The sequence below is a fragment of the Pteropus vampyrus genome, unplaced genomic scaffold, assembly GCF_000151845.1.
Source record: "Pteropus vampyrus isolate Shadow unplaced genomic scaffold, Pvam_2.0 Scaffold310, whole genome shotgun sequence".
Classification (NCBI taxonomy): Eukaryota; Metazoa; Chordata; class Mammalia; order Chiroptera; family Pteropodidae; genus Pteropus; species Pteropus vampyrus.
In genome coordinates, this window is record NW_011889091.1 from 160,042 (window position 1) to 169,451 (window position 9,410).

Consider the following 9,410-nt stretch of genomic DNA (forward strand, 5'->3'; position numbering starts at 1 on the left):
AATTAGTCAATGTTGGCAAGATTTGGGGCAGCAGGAGTATAATTTTGTACAAATATTTTGTAGAGATGATTGCAATACTCTGTATGGTTAAAGATGTGTGTGTCCCCAAACCCCAGCAACTCTACTTCTTTTCTCCCCCAGGTGCCCAAGGAGAACTCACTAATAATGTTTATTATAGCCTGACTTTAAAATATAGCAAACTGTTAACATCTGGTAAAACCTGAGATATAGGCAGTGGATGATCTATTTAGTTTGAAGTATTTATAATTAGTGGTTACTTCTTGAAAGTGGGTCTGTGCAGGTCCGGGGCAGGAAAGATACCTTTCATTATGGTGCCTACTCTTGTTTCTTTTTTTCCCAAATATATGTTTATGTTACCTTGCTCTAATATTAAAATAAATTTTTATAACTTGTATATCTTCATTATTAATATATTTTCATGGCAAATCAAGAGCTGAACTAAGTGGGATTTAGACAGAGTTAGAGGGAGCTTGAGAAGGCTCATAATTCTTAGATGCGCTGCTTACTGTGATATTTATTTTTATCTAGAAGCATGAATTTTTTCACATTTTCTTGTGATATAATTGACATATAACATTGTATGTTTAAGGTATACATTATAATGATTTAATGTATATACATATTGCAAAATAATTACCATGAGTTTAATGTCCATTATCTCACAGTTATAATATTTTTTTATGGTAACTTTTAATATTTACTCTCTTTGCAACTTCAAATACACAGTATACAATGAATAACATGAACTAAAAGCATAAATTTATTAAAAAAACTAAATTTTCTAGTGACAGAATTTCTAAAGCATATGAGTAAAAGATGTCATTGAGAAATACAGTTTAAGTGAAGCAGAGGCTCAAGGCCCAGAAACTAGCACATTTATATTCAATGTCCAATCTATAATACATTTTTAAATTAAATTTATTAGGGCAACATTGGTTAATAAAATTATATAGATTTCAAGTGTACAAAGGTAAAAGGGGTCGGAATAACAAATTTTTAAGTTAGAAAGTACTGTTTATGTTAAAAGAAAAAACTAATCTATAATATTTTTTTGGTATAATTTTTTGCTCTAGGTAGGGCAAAAATGAATGCAGCAATTATTAAAAGTCAATAGATTGTTGATTGAGAGACTTAAGAAAATAGTTATGACTCACACGGGTGAACTAGCTGATAATTGAAACCAGATTTGTCTTAGGGTTGGCTTATTTCTTCAAAGCAAACAAAAATCCAGTTAAACAAATGTGGTCTGATTGATGTTCTTAAGAGATATACGACATTAATGAGGTCACAGCTGGAATCTATGGTTTAGATTGAGAGCGTGGGCTCTGGAATGAGGAAGATCAGGAGTTTCCAACTACGGTTTTCCACTTAGTGACCATTTTCAGTGATGAGGGGGCCTGCCTCATAGCCTGGTTGTGAGGATTAAATTGTATAATGAATGTAAAGTACTATGCAAAGTGTGGTAAATTGTTTCCTTAGTGAAAACAAACTTTCAAAAGAAGACCAACGTTCTTAACTTGAACTCGGCTCATATATCCCAACATTTTATTCTTTCTTATTGAGATAAGGCATAGATAAAGAACTCTGACACAGTGTTCTTCCCACTTACCTCGGCTTTCTCTTTTGAGTTCAGGAACACACAAGAATTGTGTGTGAGAAATGGTTTTGGGAAGGGACACCTGACTATTCTCAGAATGGGATTTTGTATAGTCTTTCGCTTTCAGATGAATGATCTTTGCTTCTGTCTATCAAGCTGAGAGCAAGTAGAATGTAAGGAAAACAACCCCCCCCCCCAATACCCACACCATGATACTATTTGGTGTAGAAGCTTGCAACTCAAGATGATTAATTGCATGGGTCAAATGGGCATTCCTTCTGATAGTGGGACATTTTTCTAGCTGAAGTGTTTGTGAAGATCAACCAAATATCTTAAGGCAATTACCCAGGACCTGCCTTCTGGGGCTGGCCAGGTTCCCAAAGCAAAACAAACAAAAGAGCAAGAAGCGTCATTTTGCAATCAGATTTCTGCTCTAAAACTATATCTTGGAAGCTGTGTCAGGATAGTGGTTCAGACAGAGACAGGATACTAGACTGTGACACCCGAATTTGAATTGCTGCCCTGCCAGTTTCTAGTCATGAGACACTGCGTAATTTACTTCTGCTTTATTTTTTTTCTTATAGGGGAATATTGGGATCTTACCTTATTGGGTTATTATGAAGTTTAAATAAGTTGGTACGTAGAGAGGCAAGATGAAGTAAGGATCTGTGCTTCTCAAACTTTAATGTGTATACAGATCCTGTGGAGATTTTGTCTAAATGAAGATCTTGGTGCAAGAGATCTGGGGTGGGGCCTGCATTCTGCATTTCTAACAGGTTCCCAGGGGGTGTGGAAGCTGCTGCTCCACAGACAGTATTTTCAGTAGCAGGGAGATTAAATTGAATCTTGGTTCTGCCTTTTTCAAACTGTGGGAATTTATGCAAATCACCCAACCTCTTTGTGCCTCAGTCACTTCATTTTAAATTGGAGGTGCTAATAGTTGTTTGAAAATTAAATTAATACTTGTAAATAGTTTAGAATAGTGTCAGGTCACAGGATGGGCACCTAATGCTCATTACCTAGTGTTATTACTTTTATCATTGGATGATGTGAGGTGCCACCTCCACTCTATCATATTTAAAGAATGTATATGTATCAAAGTAGAGGGATGTTGATAATGCCAATTGAACATTGTTCAGGAAGAATGCAAACTGATATACCCTGTCTAGGCCGATAGCATATTTATATAGGGCTTACTATATAACAGGCATAATTATAAGCACTTTAAATACATTAATATGAGACATAAAAGAGTAAAGAGCTTTGGCACATTTTACATATGAGGAAACTGAGAAATGTAACTTAAGTAATATAATCAAGATCATACAAGTAATTAATGGAAGAGTCAGGACCTGAAAGCCATCCATCTGGTTCCAGAGTCAGTCTTAAGCATCATACCACTTTTAGTTTAATGCTATTTATCATCTTAAACTTAACTCTTTTAGTTCTGATTCTACATTTATATAGCAATTTTCTGATTAATATTACCTTCACATTTAGACATACCCATGGAGAGAAAATGAATTAGTCATGCTAAGCTGAGTCGTTTTGATCATACAGCAGCTGTGCTTTTAGAGATACGCATCTGTCTTATTAGGCTTACTTTAATGTGAATTTGTTCTTAAATAATGGCTCAGCTTTAGGGTACCATAAACATGGCTTCCCGAACCTGGAAGGCATAGGGCCAGATCCTGAATACAGTGAGTTATCAAGTAATGAGATCTTCTGGGAAATAGCTAGAGAGCTTCTCCTACTGAGGGCTTGACCATTACACATGCTTTTCTATCCACTCTTCATAAATACCACCAGTGATGAGCCTACGAAGATACCAGCTCATCACCCATCAGGTTATGTTGGCTGAAATTTAGCTTTCCCAGACTAGATATAAGCAAAGGTAGCAAGGAAGGGGGGCCAACTGAGGCAAGGCTTTTGATAGCCATGTGAACTAAAGATATAAAGATTCTCTGGACTCTTAAAAAATTAGATATGGTTTTTCTACTGGGACCTGACTGTTGCTAGCAGAACTTTTTAATCATTAGAGATAGTCAGCATTTGATTATAGGAAGTCTTGGAGGGCTTTAGTATGCATTAAAAAATGATCGTGTTTCTATAATACTTGGGATATCTTATTATTGAATATGGGGCATTCATAACTGGTGGTGCTAGCAGATATTTGTTGTTATGAATCCTAATGTGCAGAAATTAACTTAGAACAAAGGCAACTCGAGTAAAATGCACATTCTGTTGTATCTTAAATGACTACTTCATTTTCTATCCCTCTGAGTCAGGCTGGACTCCATACAAGCCTTACCACGTATCTTGTATCCCTTTAAAACCTCTAGTGGGCAATGTAAACAGCCCATTCTTTTTCCTTTTTCTCTTATGGCTTTGGTCTTCTGGATCTGGCATTTTTAACTTCAGGGGAGGAATAAAGGTGTGAAAAGAAGTAAGATTGTTCTTGTTAAGCCTACGGCCATGCCACCCTGAACGTGCTCAATCTCATCTGATCTCGGAAGCTAAGCAGGGTCGGGACTGGTTAATACTTGGATGGGAGACCACCTAGGAATACTAGGTGCTGTAGGCATTAAAAAAAAAAAAAAAGATTGTTCTTGTTGCAGACCATTTCTAACCCTTAATCCTCCTTTCCAGGAGTGACCCATAGACAATAACAGACAACCTCAGGGATTGTGTTCATTTTCTATCACTATGTAATAAATATCTAAAAACTTGTTGGCTTAAAACAATAACTATTAGCTCACAGTTCTGTTGCTTAAAAGTCTGGGCACTGTTTGACTTGGTCTCTGCTTGGAGCCTCAAAGGCTGAAATCAAGATGCCCATTGGGCAGAGTTCTCAAAAGTCTTTCAAAAGTCTTTCCTCATAGAATGATTATTAAATGTCACAGTAAATTTTAACACTGTGGACAAATGGCTTAATAGGGTATAACCTATTGGACCAGGCTATTTCTATCACAAGTGCGACATCTAGGTCTCCTTTAATTTGCAATGTGAGTTTGTATTTCTGAAAAATGGCAGCTCTGTCCTTATCTAAATTTCACATGCTCTCCCTTTAGGCTGTTACGATTCTAATTATTCTTAATAGCTATGTTATTACTTGATGGTAATATGTTAATTAAGTTTTAGCTCATCATTCATCATTTTTGTTTCTTTTGTGGCAGTGAGTTACACATATAACTAAATTTTAGTCTTAGAAAACATGTACAGTAATAGATTTTGCCTTGGTTTGACACAACCAAAAGTGGCAAAGCTGCCAATCATATATGCTTTAGTTCTTGATATTAGTTTTTTTAGAGAATGACCAAATCGAGAAGACAAAGATTAGGTTATTTCAAGCATATCACTTGCTCGATGATTAGATAGTCACACTGTGGGAGCGCTAAATATTGTCTGCCCCTTTCTGTAACTGAACTGGCTAATGACTCTTATTATAAACCCCTAGACTTTCTCAATAGGATCTTTAAATCCTACATACACAGTATAAGGGCAACTGTCAACCTGATCATGAATAATCATGAAGACTGTATTTCTAACACAAATGGGTGAGGCAGAAGTCAGTGGAATGGAGAATAGCTGGTGTTATACTTTGTTTTCAGTATTCTGCATTCTACATTTGTTAGAGCACAGTGCTTGAAGCAGTTAAGTAATCTTGGATATATAGTTATGCAGGTTGGTTTTCTATTAGAACTTTAATTTTTCCCTATAGAAATTGATAATTGTGTAGAAGTAAAACAAAACAAAATATTGAACAATGAGCACTAAGTAAACTATAAGTGATTAAAAAGCAACAACACCCCAATAGAAGTATGAGCAGAAGATACGAATAGATAACTCCAAGATATTTTTTATGATCTCCCTTATATACAATTTTCCAGCACTTTGTCTCACAATTGTAACTATACACATAGTGCAAGAATTTGTTTAACATGTATCTCATAATAAAACCAATAGCTCTGTGAGGTATTTCTGTTACTCACAGTTATATCTACGGCACCAGCCATTGTCCGGTACATAGTAAGTGTTGAACAAACATAAATGTATATTTAAAAATCCAAGAAAAAAAGAAAAATAGCTTATGAAATATAAGATCAAACTTCATTTAAATGAAGTTTAAATTAAAACAAATAGAATTGTTTTATCACATTGGCAAAGGTAAAAAATACAGTACTGACTATGTATCAAGGTTGTAGTGAAAAAAGACATTTGCATTCACTTTGGGTCAGTTTCAACAAGTATTTTGAGCGTAACTTAGGTTACGAAGAATCATTGATGAACATGACAGTCTTTTGACAAGAGAGAAGATAAATATTCTGCAAAATACTATGAAGAGCAATTTGACAATTATATATCCATAAAAATGTACATTTCTCAGTAATTGCTATTCTATAGATTTGTCCCCATAATATTCACTGAACTATTATAAGCTCACAAGTTGGGAAACAAATATAAAATCTAACAAAAGAAAAATATTACATATCCATGTGATGAAATAACATGTATCCAGCAAAATATGTATTCAAAGCATATTTAAGTACTTGGGGGAATTGCTTAAGGTATGTTTAGCAAGAAAATAAGTGAATCCTATCTATCATCCATCTATTATCTCTCTACCAATCATCTACAGTGAGTTCTCACTTCATGTTGTTGATAGATTCTGTGGTTTTAAAACTACATATAACAATACCAATTTTATCAATGATAATTGATATAAATAAGAACTCCTATGGCATCTCACTAACCTTATAATAAAATGATAAACAATATGATGTTATCTGAGGACCTGCCATATATATATCATATATATATGTTATATAACATATATATATAACATATATAATACAGATTATATATATAATGTTATTCTAAAGTTTTCTTTCATGAATATTATAGCTGGTATTTTTTAAAAAATAGACTTTACTTTTTAAGTAGTTCTAGATATACAGAAAAATTGAGACGATATTACAGTTTGACCATATACCCTCCACCCACCTAGTTTTCCCTATTATTAAAATTTTATGTTAGTGTGGTACACTTGTTATAATTAATGAACCGATACCGGGCTATTATTAATAACTAAAGTCCCTACTTAATTTATATTTTCTTATTTTTATGCAACATTTGATTTTTATATTTTACTTGTACTCTTCCATAGTTTTTACAATTTTTAAAACATACTTCTAGCTTCCAATGATGGCATAGTAGCTTTGTCAGACTAATGCTCCCATTTATATCAATTAATTCTGCAAAATATATTTAAAAGGAAACCGAAGACTAATTCCTCAACTACACAAGTGTATTGCAAGAATCCAAGGAATATAACAAAGCAACAACTAAAAGTCGAAAGAACTGAACAGAGTTAGCAGCAGCTCTACAATATAAGTTGAAGTTCAAAGTCTACTAAATTAGGACACTGAGCACTGAAATGAAAGGGATCTACTAATGATTTAGTCATTAAATCAAAGCTTCAGACTTTTCGGAAGATGATAATGGAATATAGACTGCCTATAACATGTTATCCTCGATGTCCAATATGACATAAAATTTGCTGTCCATGCACAGTCATGATAAAAAGAGTAGTAGAGAGCGGAGGTAGATGGGGAAAAGAGGGTCAAATATGTGGTGACAAAAAGAAATCTAACTATGGGAGGTGAACACACGATGTAAATATATATATGCCTTACTGTTAAATTGTACAGCTGAAACTTATTGGATTTTGTTAACCAATGTCATCATAAAAAAGAAATTTTTTAAAAAGAGTAGTAGAAAGAGATCCAATGATGACCGATACATTGTAATCAACATATGAAAAATACTACAAATAAACCATGGCAGTAGATAGATGTAATGAGTAAAGAAATAAGAATTTAAAAAGAGATATGAAAATTCTTATAAACAGTAAAATAGAAATTTTAGAACTGAATTATTCAGTACCTGAAATCAAGAAAATCATATTATGGTATTAATAATATATTGAAACAACAGAAGAATCATTGAACTTTAAAATTGATTAATAGAAATTATCAAAATTAAAGCACAGAGAACAAAATATTGAAAAGAAATTAACATAGCCTCAGTGACCTATTGGGCAGTATTGAGAAGAACAATTTGTTATTAGAGTCTCAGAAAAATAAAAGAAGAAATGGGACTGAAAAATATCTCAAGAAATAATAGCTACGATTTGTCCAAATTTTATTTTAAAAACTCCTTGGTCTAGGAAACTCAGTGAACCTCAAAGATAAATCCAAAGAAAATTACACATGAATAGAATATAGTAAAAGTTCTGTATTCTAAAGAAGAAAAAGAACATCTTAAAAGCAGCCAGAGAGAAAAGACACAGGAAAAAAGATAGCAAAACAGCTTGAATTACAATAACTGCCTTCTCAACAGAAATAATGAAGGATAAATAATGGATTGTACATTGAATGTATTGAGCAAAAACTTCATCTGTAAATTCTGTATGCAATTAAAATTGCCTTATAAAATGAAGATGATATTAAAACAGTTTTAGATAGATGAAAGCTGAAAGCATTTGTTGCCATCGGATTCATTCTAGAAAACAAAGTAATGACAGAAGTTCTTTATGCAGAAGGGAAATAACATCAGATGGAATTTGGAATCTATTAGAATGAAGAACACATAAATATGTGAGTAAATATAAAAGGCAATTTTTCTTTCTTAAATTATTTTAAAAGTTAATTGACAATTTAAAGCAAAGAATAACAATGTTTCATAGAGTTTATAACATGTGGAAATAAAATATAAGACACAGAACAAAAGGTGGGATAGATATAACACAAAGGAGAGGAATATAGTTAATTATGTTCTTGTAAGATTCTCGTATTATACATGTAGTGATATAATCTAAGAAGATTGGAATAAATTAAAGATGAATATTTTGGTCTCTAAAGGAACCATTCTAAACATAATACAATGAAATATAGCTAAAAGTTAGAATTCCATACATTAAAAGCCTGATTAAATCTTTTCTTGTCTCTACTTCTCCATTTCACCTCCCCACCAACATCCAAAGTCAGAGAAGGAAGAATAAAGAAACAAAGAAGAGAAGGATTAAAAAAAAAAAAAGCAACATGGTAGCCTCACATGCATGAATACGAATAATTACATTAAAAGCAGCTATCATCAGATTGGATAGAAAAGCAAGACCCAACTATGTGCAATTTATAAGAGAGGGATTTTAAATATAAACACAAAAGTAAAAAGATAGACACAGATATACTATGCAAATAACTAAGCTTGTGACAGATGATGTGACTACATTAGGTTGAGATAAAATAGACTTAATGAAAAGGGATATCACAAGAAATAAACTATGTCATTAAATAATGATTAAAGGGTCAATTTATTAAGAATGTGACATTTAATAACAGCTTCGAAATACAAGAAACAAAAATTGATAAAGGGATAGACAAATCCAAACTTATACATGGGAGACTTTTTTCTACCCAGATTTATTGAGAAGTAATTGACATATATCACTGTATAAGTTTAAGGCATACAGCATGATGGTTTTATTTACGTATATAGTGAAATTATTACTACATGTGTTCAGCTAACATTCATATTCTCAAATACAATAAAAAAAAGAAGAAAAAATTCTTGTGATGAAAACTCTTAGAATTTACTCGTAACTTTCGTATATATCATATGGCAGTGTTAGCTGCAGTCATCATGTTGTGCATCACATCCCTAGAACTTATTTATCTTATAACTGGAAGTTTGTATGTTTTAACTACCTTCCTCCAATTCCCCCTTCTCC

At 32.9% G+C, this 9,410-nt stretch overlaps 1 pseudogene; it reads left to right on the plus strand.

Moving 5' to 3' along the window:
* Nucleotides 1–4,083: 4,083 nt before the first annotated feature.
* Nucleotides 4,084–4,202, plus strand: LOC111730383 (annotated as a pseudogene).
* The last annotated feature ends 5,208 nt before the right edge of the window (nt 4,203–9,410 follow it).